General features: G+C 32.3%; 1 protein-coding gene and 1 pseudogene across 1 annotated transcript in view; one reads left to right on the top strand and one right to left on the bottom strand.

The window, feature by feature from the left end:
- The window catches only part of LOC140451778 (lachesin-like), a 652,628-nt gene that overhangs the window by 258,711 nt on the left and 368,042 nt on the right, over positions 1–25,875 (bottom strand). The window lies entirely within an intron of this gene.
- On the top strand, positions 7,325–7,455 carry LOC140452579 (U6 spliceosomal RNA; annotated as a pseudogene).

The raw sequence follows: 25,875 nt of genomic DNA, 5'->3' as shown, positions 1-25,875 counted from the left end.
GATTCCCTACATATCCTATACAAGTCTTACGTACTTCTCAGGAATCCATTTCTCTCTCAAACATCTCTATAGCTCTTATCTAGGAACTTTGCCATACGACTTCTCAAGAGTTATAAATACCAAATGTAGCTCTCTTTACTTCTGCTCACATTTCGCTATCAACTGTCTTAAAGCACACAAGGCATCCATTGTCCTACTTTCTGGCATAAACCTACACTGTTCTTTTCTTATCGATGTCTTTCTCGTTAACCTTCGCTCTAAAGTTCTCTCCCAAATTTTCATTGTGTGCGACATTAACTTTATCCCTCTATAGTTTTTATAATCCTAGATCTCCCTTTATCTTTATACAATGATACCATTACACACTTTCTCTCCATGCATTGGATATCCTTTACAGCCTACTCATCACTTGTCACAAAACATCAACCCCTTCCTCCTTCTAGAAAGAGGAGAAGAAGAGGAAGTTATTAAGGATAAAATTGAAAAAACACTACTGGTTACTAGGCCGTAAATCCGTAATAAAATATTAGTGTCCAAAGCAATCATCCCGCCCATCTGACATACGAAACTGAACTGTGGGAACTGCAGTATATAGCAACATAGCAATACTAGAGCGATTTCATTCTAAGGTTCTCCAAGCGATCACTGATACGCCGTGGTTCATTCCAAATGCAGACATTTATAGGGACTTGAAGATCAAAGCAGCGAAGCAAATAATGGGTTAAAGCAGTAAAAACTGGAAAAACACCCCAACAAGTTGGTAGTAAATTTAATGGTCAACTATACACAATTAAATAGAATAAACATTAGAACTCCCCTTGACTTACCATTTAGAAACGTTGTATACGTCCTTATCTCTCTCTCTTTTAAACCTGTCATACCTCTTTCAAGCCTCTTTCTTCTCCCTAACCTTCGGTTGCACTTCATCATTTCAGCACCAAGTTTTTTTGCCCCTAGAAGGCCCTTTATATTGTTGTTCCTAGCACTTCCTCTTCCACTCGTACCACAACTTTTCTGTTGGCTTCCCACCAGTCATTTACTGAATCTTTTTCCTCAAATTCGTCCAGTACTGTATTCTTAAAGACTCTTGCCAAACCATTTATCTAAGTGTATACTGAACGTTGTAATATTACAAATTTAGATTAGTTATCATAAGACAATAGAGAATGGAACAATATACACGTCAGATCAATAATTGTTTCAAGTTGGGATGCATAACATTTCTCCTTTATTCTTTGTAATCTCCTTGTAAGTGAAATCGCCTAATAACTGATGTAAAAAACTCTTCAGCAAATTTAGACCTATTCATTGTCTCTTTTGTTATATTATTAAATTAAGAATTATGTGACCAAAATGATCTATTAAAAGGTTTTAAGAATTTGTAAGGTGTAAGAATGTTTTAATTCGTTTTTCTAGTGTATGAAAACATCTAAAATGATTTCATCCTACTTGCCAGTTCTATTTTAACCGAGAAGGACGTATACGTTGTGATTGCATTGTAAAAATTTCCCGGAGGTAACACAAAAATACCCAATCAAACGTGCAACAAACACTTATTGAGTTTGTACTTCTTTCACAAATCCAACTCACTCCCTAATAGAATCAGTGGCTATACCTTTTATCAAACCCCGAGAATTGAGCGGTTCTCCGGACGAAATGAAATTATATAAAAAAATTCGCGCGCCCTGTGAACTCATTTAACTTTTTCATGACATTTAAATTCAGTTATCCGGTTGGAGTTCTAATACATTTTTTCTTTCTTGATACAATGGATTTTGTTTCAGGCGGTTGGTGATTTGCTTTGTTGTTGACAAAATAGATTTGACCCTTAATATCTATTTTTTAATCGATTTTTATTCGTTTCTTCACCAATGCTATTTGGCTGTTACTGCCGAAAAAAATTTATAACTGAGATAGGTAATGGAATAAGTCCATTATTCTTGGCCGCGAATAGATGACACACTAAACATTTAATCAGGTGATAAATGGTCTTATACACTAGACTTAAATCGGGTACTGGTAAGTAGAAGTACATCCTGATGATCGAGACAAAACAGCTTTTTTAACTGACTGTGGTCTCCACCGCAGGTTCTACAATTTGGGCTTTGTAATACTCCAGCTACGTTTAAATGTCTGATAGAGATGGCTTTAAGGGGGACTTATCCAGAAAACATGTCAAGATAAATGCAAATTTCAAACTAATTTATAAGAAACTTTCACTATTTCTAAGAAAAGCGTATCATCTAGGACATATAATTTCAGTAAAAGATATTAAAATTAATCCACAGAAGATTTCAGTTATTAAAGATTGGCCTTAGCCAGGAAATAAAAAGGAAATTTTTTTGGACTCTGTTTATATTACCGAAAATTTATTAAATATTTTCGCCGAACTGCTAGGCTCATTTATCAACTAACTTAAAAAAACATTGGATTTGATTGGACACAGTATTGTCAAAATACCTTCGTAGATTAAAAAAACCCACAGAGAAGTAAATACTTCTGGTGTGTAATGGTAAATCTTATTAAAAATATTTAATATGTATCCAGAAGGATTACAATTCTTCAAAACATTTTCGGTCCGGTCGGACCATCATCAGTGAAACATTTTAAATGTAGTTGAAACTAGCTACGAAAATAGGTGTAAAAGCCTTTGAGTTACATCTTCGTTGCACGAGATGACCTTGTTCAACGGTTAGTGCCAGCCAACTGACATTTTATGGGGAAATGACCGTAGGGCCTGTTATTGGCGCCGTATTATTATAAGAATAGAAAGGTGAAGAAAAGGTTATTGAATATTGTAGTAATATCATAGGAAAGGTTAAAAAGAATTACTGCGTTACCAGAAAAGAGCTCCTAACTAGCCCTAGAATATTTTATACTTTCATTTATAATAGAAATTTTATAATTAGAACTAACCATAATGTTTTATAGTGGCTAATGAATTTTTAAATACAAGAAGGACAAGTTGCTCGGTGGATAGAGAGAGAAAGAGAAAATGGCCCGAAATTGCAACCCTTCCCATATACAAAGCGACTAGAGTAGCAGAAGCATTCACAATACACGTCTATGGAGTTTCTTTAAAGTTACAATCTGATCAAGGGCGAAGTTTTTAATCAGAATTACGGCAAGATTTATTGTTAAGAAACCTCGCACTACGTACTTACCTCCGCAATCAGACGCATAGAATGAAAGACATAATGTAATTGTTTGTCTATACCTTTTAATGTTAGTCGCTAGTCGATGATTAAAAACGTGCTTTAATTCCTCTACTCCTGCTCGCCTATAGCAAATTCGAACATGAACCGACCAGTTATTCGTCATTGATGATGATCACCGACATAGAAATAAAGCTTTTTTAAGATCTTATATTCAGACGATTGCGTTTCTGCGAAGAAAAACATTCATCCCTGACGTACATAAAAAAATTAAATAAAGAATTGAAATAAGATACAAATTTACTCGTTAAAGTTTAAAGCTTCAAAGTGATAAAGACAAGGCCAGTCTCGACATGCATGCTACCGGGACAACTTTCTAAAGAAGTGAATCAGTATGGTTATATAATTCCAAACGTAAGAAAGGGCTTTGTCCGAAACTTCGACGAAACTGGGAGGACTTGTATACCGTTTTGTAGAAACTAAACGATCTAATCTACTGCATTCAGTTTTCGGCTAATACTATATCGTTTATATCGAGAGATTAGCTCCATTTCATAAAACTGATTTAAAGCTAATCCCTAAAGACTCGTTATTTGAGGCGAATAACTATTATATAACCAAACATTAAAAAAGCATACGAAATACACTTTCTATTAAACTCAAATATCAATGTATAGGCTTCAAGACAAAAGAACAGTATAATCCAGTGGACTCGATGCCAGGCCTATGCGAACTCCAAATTTAATGATACTCCTGCAACTTGTGCTTTATGTAATGGTAGCCATCCAGCCAATTACAGAGGTTGCACTGTATATAGAGGCCTAGTAAAACACAGAAACAGAAATAATGTAAATAAAATACATACAAAATACCCAGACTACAATACAACGCACAACTCAGAAAACACAGTGCAGCAACCAATCATACAAAGGTAGCTATTTCCAAGTCGCTTCCGGAAATTCCCAAATACAAAATAAAAATAGTAGTAATAAAGATATAACTACGCTAATATTATACTTCCTTAATTAATTTAAAATGTTATTTAATCAGTTGCTTAATCAGAATAGCATAATCCTCAACATTCTGACAACAATCATAAGAAAAATAACAAATTATTGTGAACATTAGATGTATTATTAGTTTCATTAGAGTCATTCAACTGATAAAACAGTCGTCAAAATTCCATTTTACAAAACATATTTTACCCACAATTAACGACATAATAGGCCATGCAGAATCGGCAATTATAATCAGATCATCTGTTAAACAGAACATTTTATAAAGTTATTCCACACCTAAAAGTCAAAGCACTTCAATTAAAATAGAAACGTTCTCGTGACCATTGAATGTCGCAGCTATTTATTCACCTCCTAGACATAATATCCTAGTTGAAGAATACGACAGCTTCTTCCAAACCCTTGGCTTGCACTTCCTGTTAGCAGGCGATTGGAATGCCAAAAATACTCTATGGGGATCACAACAAACTAAAGTGAAAGGTAGAAACTTACATCGATCATTACAGAAAAACAATTTATACTTCTTATTTATAGGACAACTAACATACTGGCCAGCAGATAACAACAAAATTTCGGATCTTTTAGATTTTGCAATATTTTAAAAGTTTACCTAATATGCATTCAAAAATAGCTCCTAGTTTGGACCTGAGTTCAGACCATAGTGCCATATAATAACATTAAGCAAAACTATAATATAAAATCAACAGTTATTAAGACTATATGACAAAAAAAACAAACATGGAACAATTTAAAAACAGGATTAACCAGAATATAACGTTAGATCACCTAATAAAGGAATGAAATGAGCTGTAGTACAAAATCTTGCTTGGGAATCTACTTCTATAGGTTAAAACGATAATCCTTAAAACAAGAATGTATCATTACATATTAAAGAAATTCTAATCGAAAAAAGGAGAGCACGTGCATAGCAAAGGTCACGAAATTCACACGATAAGACACAGTTAAATAGTTCAACACACGAGCTAACGTCAGCACTAAATCAAGCTCGTAATGTCACCTTTAATTTCTTATAAACAATCTCTGTCCAGATGATCACTCTATATGGAGAGCAACTAAAAATTAGAAACCGACGCTACCAATTACTTCAATAAGAAAACTTGATAGAAGTTGGGCGCAGACTGACAATGAAAAAGCTAATGTACTTGCAGAATATTTGGAAAATATAATATTTACTCCAAATTTAAGTCAAAACATAAATGATGATGTAGTTAACAAATATTTAAATGCACCCTGCCAACTCGTTCCAAGTAAAAATCAAAAATGATTTCTCAACCTATCACACAATCTGATTCGGAGTTCCTCAGGGAAGTGCCCTTGGTCCCTTTCTGTACCTAATCTTTACTGTTGACATACCTATTACAGATGACGTAACAGTGGCGACTTTTGCCGATGATAGACGAGTTTTAGTTCCAAACAAAGACATAGCATCTGAAAAGCTGCAAAATAGCTTGCAAACATTAGAGAATTGATTGATAAAATGGAAAATTAAAGTCAACAACGAAAAATCAGCCCAAATTACATTCACAACAAGAAGACGCACCTGTCCACAAGTTAGTTAAACAACGCCCCAATTTCTGGTAGAGAGGTAGGAAAATATCTTGGGTTGCATTTCGACCGAAAGCTCACCTGGAATATAAATATAAAATAAATATAAAATTGAAACAAATGTATTGGTTACTTGATAAAAAGTCACAACTTCTGTCATTGGAGATCAAAATACTGCTTTACAAAGTCATATTAAAACCAATATGGACTTACGTAGTAGAATTCTGGGGCTGTAGCAAGCCTTTAAAGACACCATTTTTGCAGACCTTCCAATCAAAAACACTGCATAGGATAGCTAACACTCCTTGGTATGTGAGAACTGCAACCATCAATAATGACCTAGAAGCACCAACCGCAAAAGATGTCATATCACTTCACGCCAACAAGGCCAAAATTTGTATTTCGTAATACCACCTCCAGATTATCAGTAAATTATAGCAGCCACCAATGGAGGAACGAAGACTGAAGAGGTCTTCGCCAGAAGACCTGGGAACATATTTAAAAATGGAGAATTTTCGCTGGACGGTACCCAAATCAAGTCAATATTGTCATCACATTTACTAATTACTCAATGTACTGTTTATGAGTAGATCGTAAATATGCATTTAAAAATAAAACAAAGTATTATAATATTGTTTGCTGTTTTCAATAAAAGTAATTATAAAGAAGTGTAACAATAAGCTTAGTGTTAGACATAATTATTTGACTTCTTTAAAATACTAGAAGAAAATAGGTCAGTTCTCTTCGAACACCTAGAAGAAGCGGAACTAATCTGACTTGACAATGGCAAATTTAGCCTCCCTGAAACGTCGTCAACCTACAGTAATCTGTGAACTTTTTAATTCGTGAAAAAAGTACGTGTTTTAATTAAATAACAAAGTAATGCATAATGAAAAGTAACTTTATCCAAAGTCATTGTAGTTTGAGTTTTAAAATCCAAAACAATATTTAATCGGAACAAATTTCTTTAAAACAAAGCACCAATGATATATTATCAGGAGGGAACGATGTGTCGCTTAAAGTATTATATCACCGTAAAGTAGGCATCCTAAAGCCTGACTGCTGATGATAGTCAGTTTACATTTGTTCGGTTTAACGTAGTGATTAATTGGATTTCTGATAAAACTGTTTACACTGCCAAGGTACATAATGTGGAAATAATATCCTGAACTTCAATTAAATGATAAAGTATAATTACTGTCGATTCGGCATAATTGTTTGGACATATTACTTTATCACAAATTGTTATTATTTATGTATTACGTATATACTAATATTAAAAACTTCAGTCCAAAAAAAATATACACATGTCTGGAATAGTTTTATAGAAATTTTTATATAAAAACAAATAAACTAATATGTATATATATATATATATATATATATATATATATATATATAAACCATCATATAAAATAGTTTGGAGATAATATCCTAAGGGAATAAACTGGTCGTTTAGGTTTGGGTTGAAACAACGGGCTACACTTTTCATCTTTCCGAAAAAGCTGACAAATGTCAAAAACACCTCGAATCAAGAATAAATGAAGGACGTGAAAACAAGAAGAAAATAAATATTAAATTTGGTTTTTACTCGTTTCGGTAGTACATATAATAAAACTGGAACAATACAGAGAAGATTAGCATCAAAATTGGAAGGATACAGACAGGTTTCTTGTGCAGTGTTGATACAAAAAAACGAATAAGCGTTTCACATTTTTGAGAAAGAAAACTGAAAAAAACTTGACTGTGATTTTAGTATAGTTATTTTCGGCATTATAAAATTAAAATAATTAACAAATTAAACAAGCTGGACTGACGATGCTTTAGTTTTCACTTTTAGTTTTGAGAACAAAATGATTTGCAAAAGGACAATTCTATTCATACCTCACGCAATAGACTTTTGGAACACCCTTTTATTACGGGATTATAATCTGTTACCTTCTACAATAATACCAAGAATATTAGGTAGTATCTATAGGTACTATCGGCAATATTGAAAACTGAAGTATTGAAATAAAATAACCATTAGAATTTCCAGTTACCTAGTGATACCATTATCTGCGGTTCGATAAATACTATTTAAAATTCGCAAGTCGAAATAAACTAACGTTTATACGTTTTATGTAATTTTTTGTATAAATATGCAAAATCCTAAGATGTTTGAATGAAATATGCAAAATAGGCAATATATGCATTTTGTATATTTGTCTAAGTCAAATCATAACTTAATAAATTAAGTTGTTTTTTAAAATGCACCATTGGCGGATATTAAGGATACGACCCTGAATTACTGGTATTTTGAAGTACCTGCCATATGTTTTTTAGACTCAGATTCCATTCCACCATTTCATCTAAAACCACCAAATAGGATAGGGTAGACATAAAATATGATTGTATATTACGTAATGTTAAATAATTAAAGTGCTTATTGAAAATGGCAAATAGCCGCAATGTTTACGCAATAATTAAGTGTTTTACGGACAACAGGCCGACAAATCCAGAAATTAAAAAAGTTTCTATTTGAAAATTCTCGCTCAGGAAATATCAAACAATATATATATATATATATATATATATATAATATATATACATGTATATACATATATATATATATATATATATATATATATATATATATATATACATGTATATACATATATATATACATATATATATATATATATAATATATATATATATATATATATATATATATATATATATATAATATATATATATATATATATATATATATATATATATATATATATATATATACTAGAACAATAAAAATGTAAGCAAGAAGTCCAAATACTTTTGATATCAGGGATTGTCGGAAACGAAAAAGAAGATAAAGCAGAAAATCAGCGACTTTTTTACATGGCAGAGAAGAAACAAAATTTCATACCATGGCGTAAAACTATTCATTAGAAAATAACCATGGAACAAAGTAAAAAAAGATTTTAAACTAACAAGGAATTGGTGTGAACCGCAGGACTCCAAAAAACGTGCAAAAAAGTTTTTATGACAGATTTACTAAATTACGTTTTTTTTGGGTATATTTGGAACATAAAATCAAATATAAAAAAAAGTTGCAAAAATAGCCAAAGGAAATTCCCGTGACCCTTAAAGGTAAATGTAATTAATATTTTGCTTGTTGTTTAGTTGACTTTTTCGCTCTAGAATTCATCAAAGATTTACGCTTTCGTGAACGTCAGTTAATTTTGCAAAGAAAAAGGAATATTGCTCCGTCGGTAATATTCAGTTTGAAGTAATTGCAAAATATCCATTATAAATTTGGAAAGAAAACTTTAATATATTCACAAGTCTCAAAAGTAGAATTGTTTTGTCATGAAGAGTTCTTTCTATTTAAAATGCGGAAACCGAAAAGCAGTTTCCGTTGTTTTCTGATCTTTATTTGCAATGAAACTTCTTTATACTCTTTTCGAAAGTCAAATAGCAAACAAAAATATAGGTGGAATGAAAAACTTGGGGATGTAATTTCGAGTTGTTCTTTTGAAGTGCTTGAAAAAAGCTGCGAGATTCTGATAATTATTGTCTTGGAACAAATAGGGCGAATTTAATCAATAATCGATGAACGGTTGGTATTTTTTTTGTACCAGCTGAAGATCAGTTTCTCTTGATTGCCAAGTTCATGCCGATTAAATTGAAAATTAAACCGATTAAGTGGAAAAAAAGTAGAGACAACACCAGCAGATTGATACTTTGACGGCTACTACAAAATTTTGACGCCTCAATGAATTTTAAAATTATTTGATGCCTTTGTGTAACCTCGAACTCTGAAAACGAGTTTTTATTATGGTTAAAGTAGTGTAAACTCTTCATTAGTACAAAAGCTATTGGCTTACTAGTAAACTTTAAGCTTTCTTAATTTATTAATTGCGAGTAATTCGGCCAATAATTGCATGGAAAAACGTATTTAAAACACTGAAAACGTTTTCGAAATTTTTACTTTTTCGAGTATAAATCGTTTTAACAAGTCAAAGAATTTTTCTAATAATGGCGACCAGTTCGAATTCGTTAGTCAAAGTGAGTAGACGTCTTCGAGTTTTGTGAATTAACTGGTGAGTAAGCTTTTGTGATATATACTCAGTGACATTGGAAGTGTTACACCCAGAAGGAATAATTTCTTAAACTTAATTTTTTGACACAGAATGACTATTTTTTTTTATTTAATTTAACGTGCTTGTGACGGTTTCGGCCATTAGCTCGAGGCACCGTGGATACAATTATATATAAGGTACAATTACATATTATAATATACTATAGTTATATATTATTTAGTAGGTTTTCTAGCTTCAGGAACTGGATAGCTGTGATGACTTGGCTCTGGTTCGATAATATATCTGTGATGTCGTCCTTCATGCAGAGTTCTTGGCGTCGTTTATTGTAATGAGGGCAGTCCACAAGGATATGTAGAGTGTTATACCAGTAATAACGAAACGCTCAATCCTCTGATCTATTTGGTGTAAAAATGTAGTGGATTGTTTTCAATGATTAACTATATCTAAAACATGCTACGATAACAATACCAATATTTTATCTTTTCTACTTTTTGTAAAAATAAAGTTTTTTAAAGTTTTTTGTGAAGAGACCGATTTTTAAAAACCGGTTTGTATAGAAATTTTTAGTTATTGTTCCTCAGTCTAATTGTATTCAGTGTAAGAAAATGCCTCGAGTTCAAAGACATTAAAATTACCACCATGTTAGCGATTTTGACAGGGGTAGAATTATTGCGTATACAGATATGGGTTTGTCGTATCGCGAAATTTGAGGTCGTGTTAATTGAACGGCAATGACGGTTATGTGTGTCTGTCTTGTGTGGATAAACGAAGGTAGAGGAACACGAAGAAGACCAACTGGTTCACCGAGGCGTACCACAGAGCGTTAAGATAGGCGCTTTAGATTACTGGCTCTGCGAGACCGTCAAATTGCTGAAGAATGGTTTGGAGTAGTAGGTAGACCTATTAGTATAGGTACACTATACCGTCGCATTCGAGCCTTTGGATTGGTTTTATTCCGACCATGCTTAGTGCTTCCTTTGACTGCGGACCGCTTCATTAACGTTTGAATTGGTGCAGATAACGGCAGGATTGGGTGACAGAATGGCGTAATGTAGCACTCAGCAATAAATTACGATTCTGTTTAGGAATGCATGATGATCGTAGGATGGTAAGACGCCACCATAAAGACCGACAAAATATCGGGTGTGCTGTTGAGAGGCATATACACAGGAAAGTTGGAGTAATGGTTTGGGGTCTATTGCCTATGGTAGCCGATCACTTGTGTTTATTCGAGGCAATATGACAGCTGCGCGTTTTGTTAATGATATTGCTCGTCAAACTATGGAGTTTCTCCAAGAAGCTGGCGTTAATGTTTTGCCATGACCGCCACGTGCTTCGGACTTAAATCCTATCGAATATGTTTGGCATATGATGGAAAGGGGACTGTTCACTTTGCATCACCCTCCACAGACTCTGGCACAGCTAATACATGAAGTTCAAGTTGCTTGGAATAAGGTGCCACAAGCAGACATCGTTCATCTCATTTTGTCAATGCCTAGACGTATACAGGAGTGTATTCACCTACGGAATCGCCAAACACATTATTATTTTTTTTTAATTACTTGTTAATAAAAATTCTTGACAACGTTATCGTTTCATTTTTAATGTAAATTTACCATGTTGCCAAAAAATTAAGTTCAAGAAATTATTCGTTCTGGGTGTAACACTTCTAATGTCACTGAGTATATAAATATAATTAATTATTGTTTTTGATGTTTTTATTTCCGAAGAGCATAAACAAATATTAAGGCGCATTTTTAAGTAATGTAAAAAGAAACGAGAGGCGATAATCTACCCGATGATCCGTATAATAACAGTAAGCATGATAACGGGTACGTACAACTAATATAATTTAATAACAAATATAGACCAGGTGATAATGGGCCATTTTATTTGTTCGTCGAACACAAAAATAAAAATTTAGGGCAACTTTTTCCAATTAAAATAGTGTCGCATACACTCCGTTTTCGACCTGCTAACTTTAAGTCCTCATTCTTCAATAGCCCTTCTCTCCTTCTCCTTCTCTCCTCCAACATTTCTTTGTTCTCTTCTACTAACATAATATCATCAGCAAAAAGCATTGACCAAGGAGTCTTACTTTTTCTTTCAGTAAATCCTTACATAACATGATTAATTTCTATAATAAAAGTACATATAAGTTCTTAAAAATTGAAAAATAGAAATACTTTTTTAAAATTTGTTTAATGATTTTAGTAATATTCAAAATTCATTAAATATACTTAATTTTTCTACATTTTATTTAATTCTACCCAATTTTGCCTAATTCTATTTAATTTTATTACATTTTATATAATTTAATTTTATTTAATTTTGTTTAATTTTATTTAATTTTAATTATTTTATTTAATTTTATTTAATTTTATTTAATTTTATTTAATTCTATTTAATTTAATTTTATTTAATTTTATTTAATTTTATTTAATTTTATTTAATTTTATTTAATTTTATTTAATTTTATTTAATTTTATTTAATTTTATTTAATTTTATTTAATTTTATTTAATTTTATTTTATTTTATTTAATTTTATTTAATTTTATTTAATTTTATTTAATTTTATTTAATTTTATTTAATTTCATTTAATTTTATTAAATTTTATTTAATTTTATTTAATTTTATTTAATTTTATTTAATTTTATTTAATTTTATTTAATTTTATTTAATTTTAATTTTCTTTCATTATGCTTCATGTTTTAATTTAATTATTTATATTTTCTTGTGAATTATTTATAAAGAATGAATGAATAATGTAATAGGTAAACGTTAGAATATAATGTGATTTATGTAAAGGCGCTAAAATAACAAAGACATTGTTCACTAGTAGTGTGTATATCAGAGTTGTTTGAAGGTGAAAGAAATAATATTATCCACCGAATTCTACCAAAATTGTACGGACGGCCCAGAAATTATGGAATTAGAGGTAGAACACGCTATAAAAAAATGGTTATATTAGGAAAGTTTGTTGTTCAGATAATAAACCAACTTACTGAAGCTAAAAGATGAAGGTAACATAAAAGTTGCATTAAAAGTTTTAAATGCAACATATATCACTGAAGTGATTTTTTTGATCAAGTAAAATATTTTTTTGCATGCTTCGTGAGTTTGAAAAGGCTTTCGATAAAATACAGCATGTAAAATTAATGCATAAAGCCTAAAAATATATGAAAATAAATGAAAAAGATATTCGCGTCTTTCAAAATCTGTACCTTACAGCTATCGTAAAAATTGTAAATAACTACACCTACGAAATCTTCATATAACGAGAAAACAGACAAGGTTTCATTTTATCTTAACATTGTTCAATGTTTACTCGGACCAGATATTTAAAAAGACACTTGAAAGACAGCCATATCGAATAAAAGTCAACGGGGAACTACTTAATGTAATTAGATAAGTTTAATACAGTAACTCGAAAAAAACAGGTCTCCAAATTATGCTTGATCATATTCACGAAATAGAAGAGGAAATGGGCATTAAAATCACTCAAATCAAACTCAAACCAAATCAAATTTTCCACCGGCAAATAGCTACATAGAAGGTACAGTCTCGAAGCTACTAGACTTTATAAAAAGGGTCAGGCTAGAGAATGTTATCTAGGACTAGAGGACCACAATAGATCTGAAAAGGTCGCAGTGGAATAGGCCGAAAGGCCACCTCTCTTAATCTAATCTAATCTAATCTAAATCAAATTTTGTTGTTTAGTAATATAAAACAACCGTCGCAGACGACACCGTCATTATTGCGGACAGTGCTGAGGGTTTACAACGACTTTCGAATGCCATAACCAGAGAGGGAGATAGCTTGGGACTAAACATAAACACAAATAAAACAAAAGTAATGGCTGTTACACGTGCAGCAAATGTCGACATTAATTTGTATCTATAACAAACATATAGAACCAGTACAAAGATTCCAGTATCTTGGTTGCTGGATAACACGACTTGATGATCTTGACCACGAGGTCGAAATACGTGCTCGTATAGAATATGCTAGCTCCGCATTTCAACGAATGAAAAAATTTCGAATAAACTCTACGTTATCGTTGGATATCCGATACCAATTTGTAAAAACGTATATTTACTCCATACTGCTATACGGAGTGGAAACATGGACTCTCGGAATTACAAGTATGAGGCATATAGAAGCCTTTGAGATGTGGGTTTTTTGAAGGATGCTGAAGATCTCTTGGACAGAGCACGTGACCAACAACGAGGTGCTAAGAAGAATGGGTACTGAGAGAGAACTCCTAAATATTGTAAAAAACAGAAAAACGAGTTATCTAGGACATATTTACAGAGGAGAAAAATACAACTTCCTACGACTTATAATGGAAGGGAAAGTGGAAGGAAGAAGAGGTCCAGGAAGAAGAAAATGCTCCTGGTTGAAGAATGTAAGAGACTGGACAGGCATGGACACACATTCGATACTAAGAATAGCTTAAGATAAAGAGCAATTTGCTGTAGTTATAGCCAACCTTCAGTAATGGAGAAGACACCTTAAGAAGAAGTCATATAAATAAACCGCAGAAAAGCAATGACTAAAACAGCTTATAAAAATAAAGACATTTATTTGCAATAATCATCCCAGTTAAAAACTAAGACAAAGAATGGTGAAGTGTTATATTTGGAATAAACTTTTGTATGGAGTAGAAGTGTGGACACTAAAAGTGTCAAGCATAAACATAAATGAAGAAGTGGAAATGCGAATTTATAGATGGACGCTAAAGATACCTCGCACAGCAAGAAAAACTAATGAGAAAAAACTAAGGACAACCTCGGATAATTCTTATTAATTAATTCTTCGGATTAATTCCTATATGGAACGTGAAGAGAAAGCGTTTATTGTTAGGCATTTCCAGCAACAAATTTATAGGAGTCACGTTTGCTTTTTCGGTAATTTCAGCCGTAGTATTTTTTAAATTCAAAATATGCACTATCCATATTTGGTAAATAAGGAAATAATATTTAAAAATAATTCCATCAAATTAATCTGAATTGTTATACCTAGGCTGTGTTTAATTAGTGACAATTCATATGCTTTCAAAAGTTTCTCGAAATTTTGTTTTCACTCAGAATTTGGAAGAATTGTATTAATTAATCATGTTAGTGTTTAAGGAAGGCGTGGACAGTTTTTAAAGCTTTTCACCTTATTATCACTACAACCACAAACAAAAAGTTTATACATAGACATCGGTGACAAGCGAGTAATTTAATTATAAAGCATAGACAAATAATTTGAAAATTTGAAATATTGAAAATTTGATACTTTATTCAATTCACTTCATAAGTTGTGTTGATTTGTTTTCAGTGTAGATTGTAAAATTTTTGATCTAGATCCTCAAATTTTCCATAGTTTCAGTACGAATGTTCTTTCAGCTATTTGCTACACTTTTCTTGTTTAGTTGAATAATTATAATATAATTGCTCAGAAAAATAAACTATTCTCGGAACTTTGAATTATCTAGTCTGAAAAGTTTTTATTAATTATATACATACGGGGCCATCAACTTTTTTATTATATCTGTTATTATAGAAGATAACAAAAAAAGTTATTTGTGAAAAAATATGGCAACTGTAAGCTTCACATTTTAAAATTAGTTACAAATATGGTGTTATGGTTTTCCATAACACTGTACCTCAACCAAAATATGTTTTTTTTTGTAAATGAAACACCTTCTATTTTTTTTAAATCCTCTTCACTTCCTTGTTACAAGAATACAAAGCTGTTTTGTGTTATATAGAGTATGTTTAAAAAATTATAACCAAATTACAATGTAAATCAATTACATCAAAGTTCAACAGCCTGTATAATTGAAACGGGGTACAAAAGCAACGCCTTATTTTTAAAATGAATATGAGGCGCCTATATGAATGAGGTGCATATGAATTCCTATGGCGCTTCAGACCAAGTTGGACCCTGGCCTCCCCTAGCATATGCCTTCAAGCATCAATTTCTCTCTTCCAGTTATACACCCCAAATTATCTCTTTAGGATCGGTTCTCACTTCGTCAATCTGCCTCTTATTTGGTCTTCCTACTGGTCGAAGTCCCGCCATAGTTTCACTAAATGGTGTTCTGTTATTCTTCGTCCTTATAAGGTGACCTGCTTAGCGCAATATTTGTAATTTTGCAAATTTTGCGGTAAAGGCTTCTTTGTAATATTGGTATATCTCGTGGTTTAACCTTATTCTTCATACACCATTTGGGCAAATGGGTTCCAATATCCTTCTCAACATCCTTCTTTCAAAAGTATTAATAAGGTTAATTGTCTATTCTGACATGATGCATGTTTCTGTGCCTTGTGTTGCTACTGATCGTATAACGGTCTTGAACTTTACCTCTCTATAGATGTCGTTGGATCCAAACACCTGCGACGGAGAGAGGAGTTTTGTTAACAAGACATTATCCCTTTCCGTATTTCTTCCTCCTCGTAGCCGTCCTCGGTTATTTGCACGCTCAGGCATGTGAGCTGTTTTACTACTTTAATATTTGTGTCGTCTTTTGTCAAATTTTGCAAGTTTCGTTGCTTCCTTGCTTGTATTAGGGCTTTTTTTTTATCTACGTTGACGGCTAGCCCTATTTCTTTCGCATTTTCTTTATACTCCAGATAAAGTTCTGTTATGTCTTTTGCGGTTCGTCTCATCAAGTTTTCATTGTTTACGTATATCACAATCTGCTTAGACTTATTAAATAATAAATAGGTTCACAGGCATTTTTCTTATAACATATTCCAAACATATGATATTCTGGAATTTCTTCTGTATTCCATTAGTTTGTAACTGTAGTACGTTATTAGTTTATAAATTATATATCTGTCAGTGTTGTCAATACCTGGAGCTTCATTATTCTTTAGTGCTTCAATCACATCCATTCTTTTCTGTCTTGTGGGTGGGTATGTTAATTGGGGATAATTGGGTATATTTTCACACAATATCACTAATAAGCCATACCCTCAAAATATTTCTAAATGTGATTCATGGAAGATTATATAGAAAACTAGAAGATGATATGGATGATACTCAGTTTGGGTTCCGCAAGGGACTGGGAACTTGAGAGGCATTGTTTGCTTTTAATGTCCTCTCTCAAAGATGCTTAGATATGAACCTAGATATTTATTCCTGTTTCATCGACTTCGAGAAGGCATTCGACAGGGTTCGACATAAAAAAACTAATAGAAATACTGAGAAACAAAGATATAGACAGACGAGACTTACGAATCATTATCAATCTGTATTGGAATCAAAAGGCCAATATAAAGATAGAAGAACAAAAGTTCGAAAATATAGATATAAAGAGAGGAGTAAGACAGGGCTGTGTTCTGTCACCATTACTGTTTAACGTGTACAGTGAAGCCATATTCCAGGAAGCGATAGCGGATCTGGGTGATGGAATCTCTGTAAACGGAAGAATAGTAAATAACATAAGATTCGCTGATGACACTGTTATAATGGCAGACACCCTGGAATCGCTACAAGAATTGGTAAATAGAATTAACGATTATTGCATTAGATACGGACTAAAAATAGAAAGAGAAAAACTAAATTTATGATTGTCTCAAAAACGCAACATGGAAATGAAAGATTAATGATAGAGCAAAGCCAAATAGAAAAAGTAGAGATATATAAATATCTGGGAACCTGAGTTGATGACAAAAATGACCAATGCAGAGAAATCAAAGTCCGAATTGAAACTGCAAGGCAAGCATTTGTGAAAATGAAGACAATGCTTACCAACAGAGACCTTCAGTTGCATCTCAGATTGAGGGCTCTAGGATGTTACATATTTTCTATCTTACTATACGGAATAGAAGCTTGGACATTGAAAAAACAACACATAAGGAAAATAGAAGCGTTCGAAATGTGGTGTTACAGAAGAATATTAAAAATTCAGTGGGTTCAAAGGATTACCAATGCTGAGGTACTACGACGTTTAAATAAGGAGTTAGAAATTATAAACAGCATAAAAAGAAGAAAACTAGAATATTTGGGTCACATAACCAGAGAAGAAAAATATGAGCTGCTCTGAGAATTATTATGCAAGGAAGGATCCAAGGAAGAAGAAGCATAGGAAGAAGACGCATCTCCTGGCTGAAGAACCTTAGAGAATGGTTTAACTGTAGTTCACTACAACTTTTCAGAGCAGCAGCCAACAAAGTGACCATAGCCGTTATGATATCCAACCTCCGATAAGAGATGGAACTTTAAGAAGAAGAAGGGTATATTTTGGTTCTGATCTTCTGTTATTTTGAAATTTTTTACTGAATGTGATGTGTTTGTTTGTACTTGCCCTATTAGCAGAACCTCGATTTACAGCCTGCTTTTATTGCTGCATTGTCACTGATAATTTATAATGTGTGATTCTAAAAAGATTCGTGCGTGGTTATTACCCTCTCTGGGTTGTTTCAGGAATTTAAATGCTTCTCTAGTGTCACCCTAATTGAAATCTTGTTCCATTTTTAGTATTTGATCGTTTTCGTATCTCCATTTTCACGCCTTTCTTGTGTTTTTCTGTACTGTGATATTATTTTATAGATATGTTTGTTTGTGTTCGTGTATGTGTTTGTCCTAAGAGAAAACAACCAATTATAAAAAAAATTAATACCTAGTTTAGTGCATTTTAACAGAGTCTACAAAATATTTATTTTATTTTATTTTAACATTACAGAGGTTAAATACATCAGTTCGGCCCAAGTAACCTAAATGCATGGCTATGCTCCGAAATTACAAATGTTATCCAACTGATGACACACTTAGATAATTCCTTGTACTGATATGTAAGTATCATTATATTTTGTATAAAATCTATGCGATATATACACCAGTTAACATGAGACTGAAGCTGGTTCTTTGAAATACACTTTATACTATATAGATAATTACTGTTGTATCAATTTTATACTATTCTCAGAGTTTTACACTACTTTTGTGTCAATTGATATTGTATATTGCTGACCACCTTTTATATTTTGATATAACTATCTAGTAATTACCATATATTCTTAGTACCTTTTTAAATGAATTTTTTAGTTGTTTACATATTGGTTTACATATATCATCTATTTCATCCTTTAGTTTCTTAAGGGTCTGATGATGCTGTATAACTTGTAAACAGCGAAACCGGTCGCTCAATCTTTCTCTTAATAAATACCTATAATACAACAACTTAACACGGATTATGAGTATAAGACCTTTTCCCATAACATTCACGTGTTGTACTTATTTACTAACAGCTTATATATTATACAAATATGCATTATTTAAATGGACTGAAAACCAACAATTTGAACCTTTGTAACTCAGAAACAATTGATTTCTGAGTCTTGGGCTAATGAAAAATTTTGATAAGAATGACCAAAGCTACCTTCCTCTCTGCAAAGTTTCAGCCAATTTAACTGAAACCACTTTTATACAGGGTGTCCAAAAACTCTCCTGACAAACGAAGACCGGAGATTCCTCAGATAATTTTAAGACGATTTAACCCAATTCACCTAGTCCGGAAATGCTTCCTGAGGGAGCTAGAGCTTTTTGAAGATGGCGTCTTGTAATTAGTTTTTTTTAATACCCCCAGAACGCTTCTAGTTAGAAAAACTAAAACTAGTACGATTATTTATCATCTAGAGTTGAATCGACTCCATTAATTGAGAATTTATAGTACCGGTCATACGCGTCATTTTACATTTTCGTTGTGTAAGATATTTCCTACGAAGATTTTGAAATTGTGGGATACATGGCAGATAGTCTTCGAACGCTAATTTCTGGATTTTTTTCAACTTCCATTAAAATAACATCTTCATGTGCTGATGTTACATCATCACGTTCATTCTTTCATTATTTTTTGGGACCACTGAACCTGTTTCTCTTAATCGTTGATAAAGAGCTGTCAATGTTGAGTAAGTGGGATCACGATTGGGAAACTGCTCGAGTGTTACACCTCATTTCGTCATAAACTAAAGTATAACAGCGTATTCATCATTAGTAAAAACCATTTTTGTTGAATTGAAATTATCAGGTATATTTGAATGCCAAAGTAAAAAACTAAAAAAGTTATACTTCTGCTGACAGGTCACAGCCAACTAGTGCAAAAAGTATTAATTTAACTTTCATGACGAAGAAGCAAAAAATTTTAATATCGATTTTTCTAGAAAACGGTGTATCATATCGACTTCGAGTAAGAGTACATTTTAGTACTAAAATAACTAAAAATTTAACAATCTTGTATTACGAATGCTTAAAAGGTAAAGACAAAAAAGTTATGCATTAAAATAACCGTTGACCTACCCAAAATGAACGCCTATGATCGGTACTAGAAATCCACAATTGATAAAATCGATTCAACTCTGAAGGATAAATATTCGTACTAATTTTCGTTTTCTAAATAGAAGCGTTCTAGAGGTATTTAAAAAAAAACTATGTAATTACAAGGAGCCACTTTCAAAGAACTCTAGCTCGCTTAGGAAGCATTTTTGGACTAGGTGAGTTGGATTAAATCCTCTTAAAATTATGTAAGGAATCTCCGTTTGTCAGAGAGTTTCTGGACACCCCGTATAAGAAAAGTGCACGTTTTAGCACGATATGCATGCAAAACTATTAGAAATTTACAAATTATTAGAATACGCCCTGAATGCTAACTTAGACAGATGCCTAATAATGACAGATTCTTTAAGTGTTATAAGTAGCTTAGGCACCATTTACCCAACTCATCCTTTTTGTGATTGGTAACGAACTATTTGTACAAACTTTAGCAAAATAATGCCATGGTAAAATTTATGTGGATTCCTTGCTATACATGGTAATAAAAGTGGAGATGTTGCTGTCATATCTATAGTTAACAATGAAGAGTTAACAGAATCTACAAATAAGAAAGATTCCAATGGATCACTGGATTAACTCGATATTTAAACAACGGTGGCTTCAAAAATGGAATCAATCTAAACAAAAACTACAAGACATAAAAACAAGAGTTACAAGATAGAGTTGAAAGATACAAGAATTGCAGCAACAGGAAATACCAAAGTATAATAAAAAATATTAATATTAGGATACATGAATACCATATTATTGGAAGTGTTAATACGTTGTGCGGTAAAAGTTTTACCAGTTTAAGTGTACAGCATATCTTAATAGAATGCTTGACATATTCAAATAAGAGGAACAATTGTAAACTACCGACAACGCTACGTGAATGTCTAGAAGACAAACTGTATCTATTCGTCAGTTTTAAGTTTTCCTAAGTCAATAAGAATGTGCAACCAAAATTTAAATTATATTTTATTATGTTTATTATTATATTATGTTTATATAAAAAATATAGCAGAAACTTTACAGAGTAATAATCCCAAACCTCTAAGTATCGACGATCATAATAAATTAATTACAGACTCGGTTAGAAACGCACAACTCAAATTTTGCAAGAAAAATTACACCAAAAGTGAAAAGATTAGCAAAGACACAAAAGCTCTCATGGAAATACGACGAAACCTAAGCGAGAAAGAAAAGGGAAACAAAGAAGAATATAGAAAACTAAATAAAAGAATTTCAGCGGATATTAGAAGAGATATAAGAAGATATAATACTAATGTAATTACTCAAACAGTAGAAAAGAACAAAGGTTTAAAGATAATGAAAAGAGAACTCACACAAAGTAAAAAAGAAATATACAAGCTAGAAGATAAAGACGGAAAGGCAACAACAGATAAACAAAACATTCTGAAAATAACTAGAGAGTTTTATAAAGACCTCTATACCAGCCAAAGATCACAAGAAAATTTACCGACACGAGTAAAGACTCTCATAAATCAGGGATCGGAAATACTTTTACCCATTACTGTGTCAGAAGTAAGATCAGCTTTAAAGGAAATGAAGCACCATCGATCGCCTGGTGACGATGGACTCGTTATTGAGGCAATAAAAGCAGGAGGAGAAATTCTATTAAAATCAGTAAGCGAACTGTTTAATAAATGCTTACATGCAGGTACGATTCCTAAAGACTGGAACAATGCAGTGATAGTCTTGTTACACAAAAAAGGTGATATTACTAAATTAGAAAATTATAGACCCATCAGCCTCTTGACACATATGTATAAACTCTTTATGAAAATCTTAACAAAGAGACTAACACCTAAACTTGATTTCTATCAGCCCAAAGAACAGGCAGGCTTTAGGAGAGGATATGGCACAAATGACCATTTGCACACCATAAAGATCTTAATTGAAAAATGCATCGAGTACAACATACCACTGGTTCTTGCATTTGTCGATTACGAGAAGGCTTTTGATACTGTAGAGTTTGAAACCGTACTGGAAGCCCTAAATCAAAGCCGAATAGATTACAGGTACACGTCACTTATCAAAAACATCTACGAGAACGCTACATCAAGTATACGACTACACGAAGACACAGAAAAATTCAGCTTAGGTCGAGGAGTAAGACAAGGAGACAATATTTCACCAAAATTGTTCACGGCAGCTCTAGAGTCAATATTTAAGAACACCCAATGGCAAGATATGGGCATCAATATAGATGGAGAAAGATTAAATCATCTGAGGTTTGCAGATGATGTCGTATTAATCGCAGATAACTTACAGGATACGGTTTCTATGCTACATTCGCTTAAAAGTCTGTCTGAAAGAGCAGGATTAAAGATAAACTTTGAGAAAACTAAACTTATGACAAATCTCGTAATGAGTGGAAATATAACTATCGACAATAATACCATACAACAAACAGACACTTACAAATATCTGGGACACGAGATCAAAATAAACACAGACAATCAAACAAATGAAATACAGAGGCGAATAGGCCTGACATGGGCAGCATTTGGCAAACTAAGCCATATTCTAAAAAGTTCAATTCCCATGTGTCTCAAGCGAAAAGTTTATAACCAATGTGTTTTGCCTGTACAAACTTATGGAGCAGAGACTTTAACACTCACGCAGAAATCTGCGAATAAACTAAGAGTTACACAACGAGCCATGGAACGTGCAATGCTGAATGTGAGCCTCCGAGACCACATAACAAACCGACAAATCAGGCAAAGATCAGGAGTTCAAGACGTCATCGAAAGAACCACGAGACTTAAGTGGAACTGGGCAGGACACTTAGCCAGAACACAAGATGGACGATGGACAAGACGAATTATGGAATGGAGGCCCAGAAATTATAAAAGAAGCCGAGGACGACCACCGACTAGATGGACCGACGACATAAAAAGAGTAGCGGGAAACTGGCTACAAGCGGCCCAGTGTAGAGAACACTGGAAAGAACTGAGGGAGGCCTATGTCCAGCAGTGGACGGGATTGGCTGATTGATGATGATGTTTATATTAAATTTAAAATATAAACATCAGTGTATGTAAAAATAAATGTGTAAAAGTCAATGCTTGGAAAAATCAATCTAATTACAAATTTATGTATGTAAAAATATATACAGGGTAAGCTTTTGGTGCGACATCAGTCGATAATTCCATTATGGTATAAAATATCCAAAAAATTCATTTAGCAAAATGTAGGGAATGATATTCTCCATACTTGGAAAATATATGGAATTCTACAGGGTGATTAATAACTACGTGGTATAGCAAACATACGATTTTTTAAATGGACACCCTATATATTTTTTTAAATTTGTATTCTTCTCATAATTCTTGTTCTTATAATATTGGGTTTTGCATTACTATCCAGAGTATTTAACAAGTTATGACCATTTGTATTTAGAAATCCCTATGAAATCAACACCATGTTGATTAGTATATATATATATCAACACCATATAGTCCGTCTAGAAAGTATTCGGAATTTTATATTTTTCCTAATTTTAATATATTTCCTTTTTGTAACATTTTAAGACAAAAGTAATGCATCAAGTAGGTTGTGCCGATAATAAGTTATGGACAAAATCGCATGACAACACCATCTGTCAAATATTGTTATTTGTAAACAGACTTAAGATTTGTGAAATAATGTCGCAAGTAGAAAAAAGAAAAGTGGCGGAATATTTGTATAGAAAGGGTGTCCGAAATGTTAAAAAATTAAAAAACAAAATCCGCACCTAGGATCTCGAAAATTATCGAACAGATTTGGAAATCAACCAAGAATAAAAGTGTGCCCAGAGACTGTCCGCATGTCACTGAAAAAGCAAGGCTACATATCAAGGAATCCAAAAAAAATTCCTACAATGACACCTCTGCAAAGGCAACGAAGAATAGATTTTTGTCAACGTTTTCGAGAACAAAATTTTAATATTGTCTTTATATTTGATGAAAGTTCTTTCCAGCTTCGTGCAAATCATCTAAAAGTCCTATCAAGAGAAAATGTTACCGTTCAAATTTCCAAATTTCCCACTAATAATGGCTTGGAGAGCAATATCTCAGCGTTGTGCTACACCTGTCTGTATAGTATGGTACTGTTGATAGTCCAAAATATTGTGACATCCTAAATGGTTTTTCTTCTTTAAACGGCTCATGTTTTATATCCAGAGGGGTGGCGTTTTCAGCAAGATAATGTAAGATGCCATACTTCTGCTTATAGGCAAGCTTGGATACAAGAACACAAATTGGCAACAATTCCGTGGCCAGCAGCATCTCCAGATCTTAGCCCCTTTGAAAACATATGGGGACTGATGAAAATTGAAGTAAAGCGAGTAGCGCCAAGAGATAAAGAAGGTTTGATTCGGTCAGTTTTACAGGTCTGGAACTCCATTACCGAAAATTATGGCCTTGACCTAGTTTCGGGTGTACCTGGACGTTTAGTTAAGTGTTTAGATTTAAATTGAGATTGTATAAGTAAATGAGATGAATTATTTGTTGAAATTTTATATTTCAAGTGATAGAAATAAATACCGTAAAATTATAATTCTGCTTTCTTTTTTCCGGATACGTTCTAGACGGACTATATATAAAGAAGTAATGCATAAACAATTATTTTTTTTATACTAAAAAAAAAAACAATATATTTTAGTTTTTAAATTAAGTTTTACTGAAATTATTGACAAAAATTTGTATACAGGGTGAACTACAAATTTTTTTTAAATGGATCTAAATGGACCCTATATTTTATTTTTTAAACACATTGTATTTATGATTCTCGTTCATTTTTATATAACATTTTCTATACCTTAACTCATTACTTTTTGAGATATTTATAGTTTTCTTCAAATTTCGGAAATACATTCAATTTTTGTAAGTAGAAATAAGTATTGAGTATTAAGTGATAATATAACAAAAACATTTTTTTTAAATAAGTTACTAACAAAAAATATAAACCATAACAATAGCAATAAATATATCAATAAATGTGATAACATGGAAATATCATATTTCCTTAATGAAATACAAGATTCCTAAAATTCCTACAAAATAATATGTTTTGTATAATAATATAACAAGATTATTTTTATTCAATAAATAACTCACATAAAACACAAAGCAAAACAATATACAATTGATGTAACAATTTTTAGATTGTTATATCAACAGTATTCTAAGCCAGGAATTCTTAATAAAATATTCCTAACTGCCGATTGTGACGCGCAGTTATTAATAAGTAAAAGGCCATTTGTGTCTGTTACAAAGGTAAAATAGTAGGCTTTGAAAAATGACAGTTTTAATATTAATAAACAGTAAAAGGTGTGGCTTGTGTTTATTGTTAAAAATTAAATTTTTCTGTAGAAGAGTTAACAGATATGATCTGGGCATTAGGAGAAAGTTCGAGAAATTGCTTATTTGCATCCAGAATATATCACGAGCGATACCCTGAACGGGGAAAGTCAAACGCAACAGCTTTTGAAAAATTAATGGATCGTTTTGTTTACACTGGGTCAGTTGTATATGAAAAAAAATTAAGAGAACCAAAACTGTTCTACGTGAAGAAAACGAAAATATGATGTACCGATAGCCACTACAGAAGATTCCCACATTAGCACTCGTGATATTTCACGTCAACATGACATTAGTTAAACTTCGGCGGCAAAAATCCTTCGTAAACATAAACTGCATTCTTACCGCATACAGTTATATCAAGAATTGACAGTCGATGAT

Source organism: Diabrotica undecimpunctata, chromosome 10 (genome assembly GCF_040954645.1).
Source record: "Diabrotica undecimpunctata isolate CICGRU chromosome 10, icDiaUnde3, whole genome shotgun sequence".
Lineage (NCBI taxonomy): Eukaryota > Metazoa > Arthropoda > Insecta > Coleoptera > Chrysomelidae > Diabrotica > Diabrotica undecimpunctata.
This window is presented reverse-complemented; position numbering and strand designations above follow the sequence as displayed.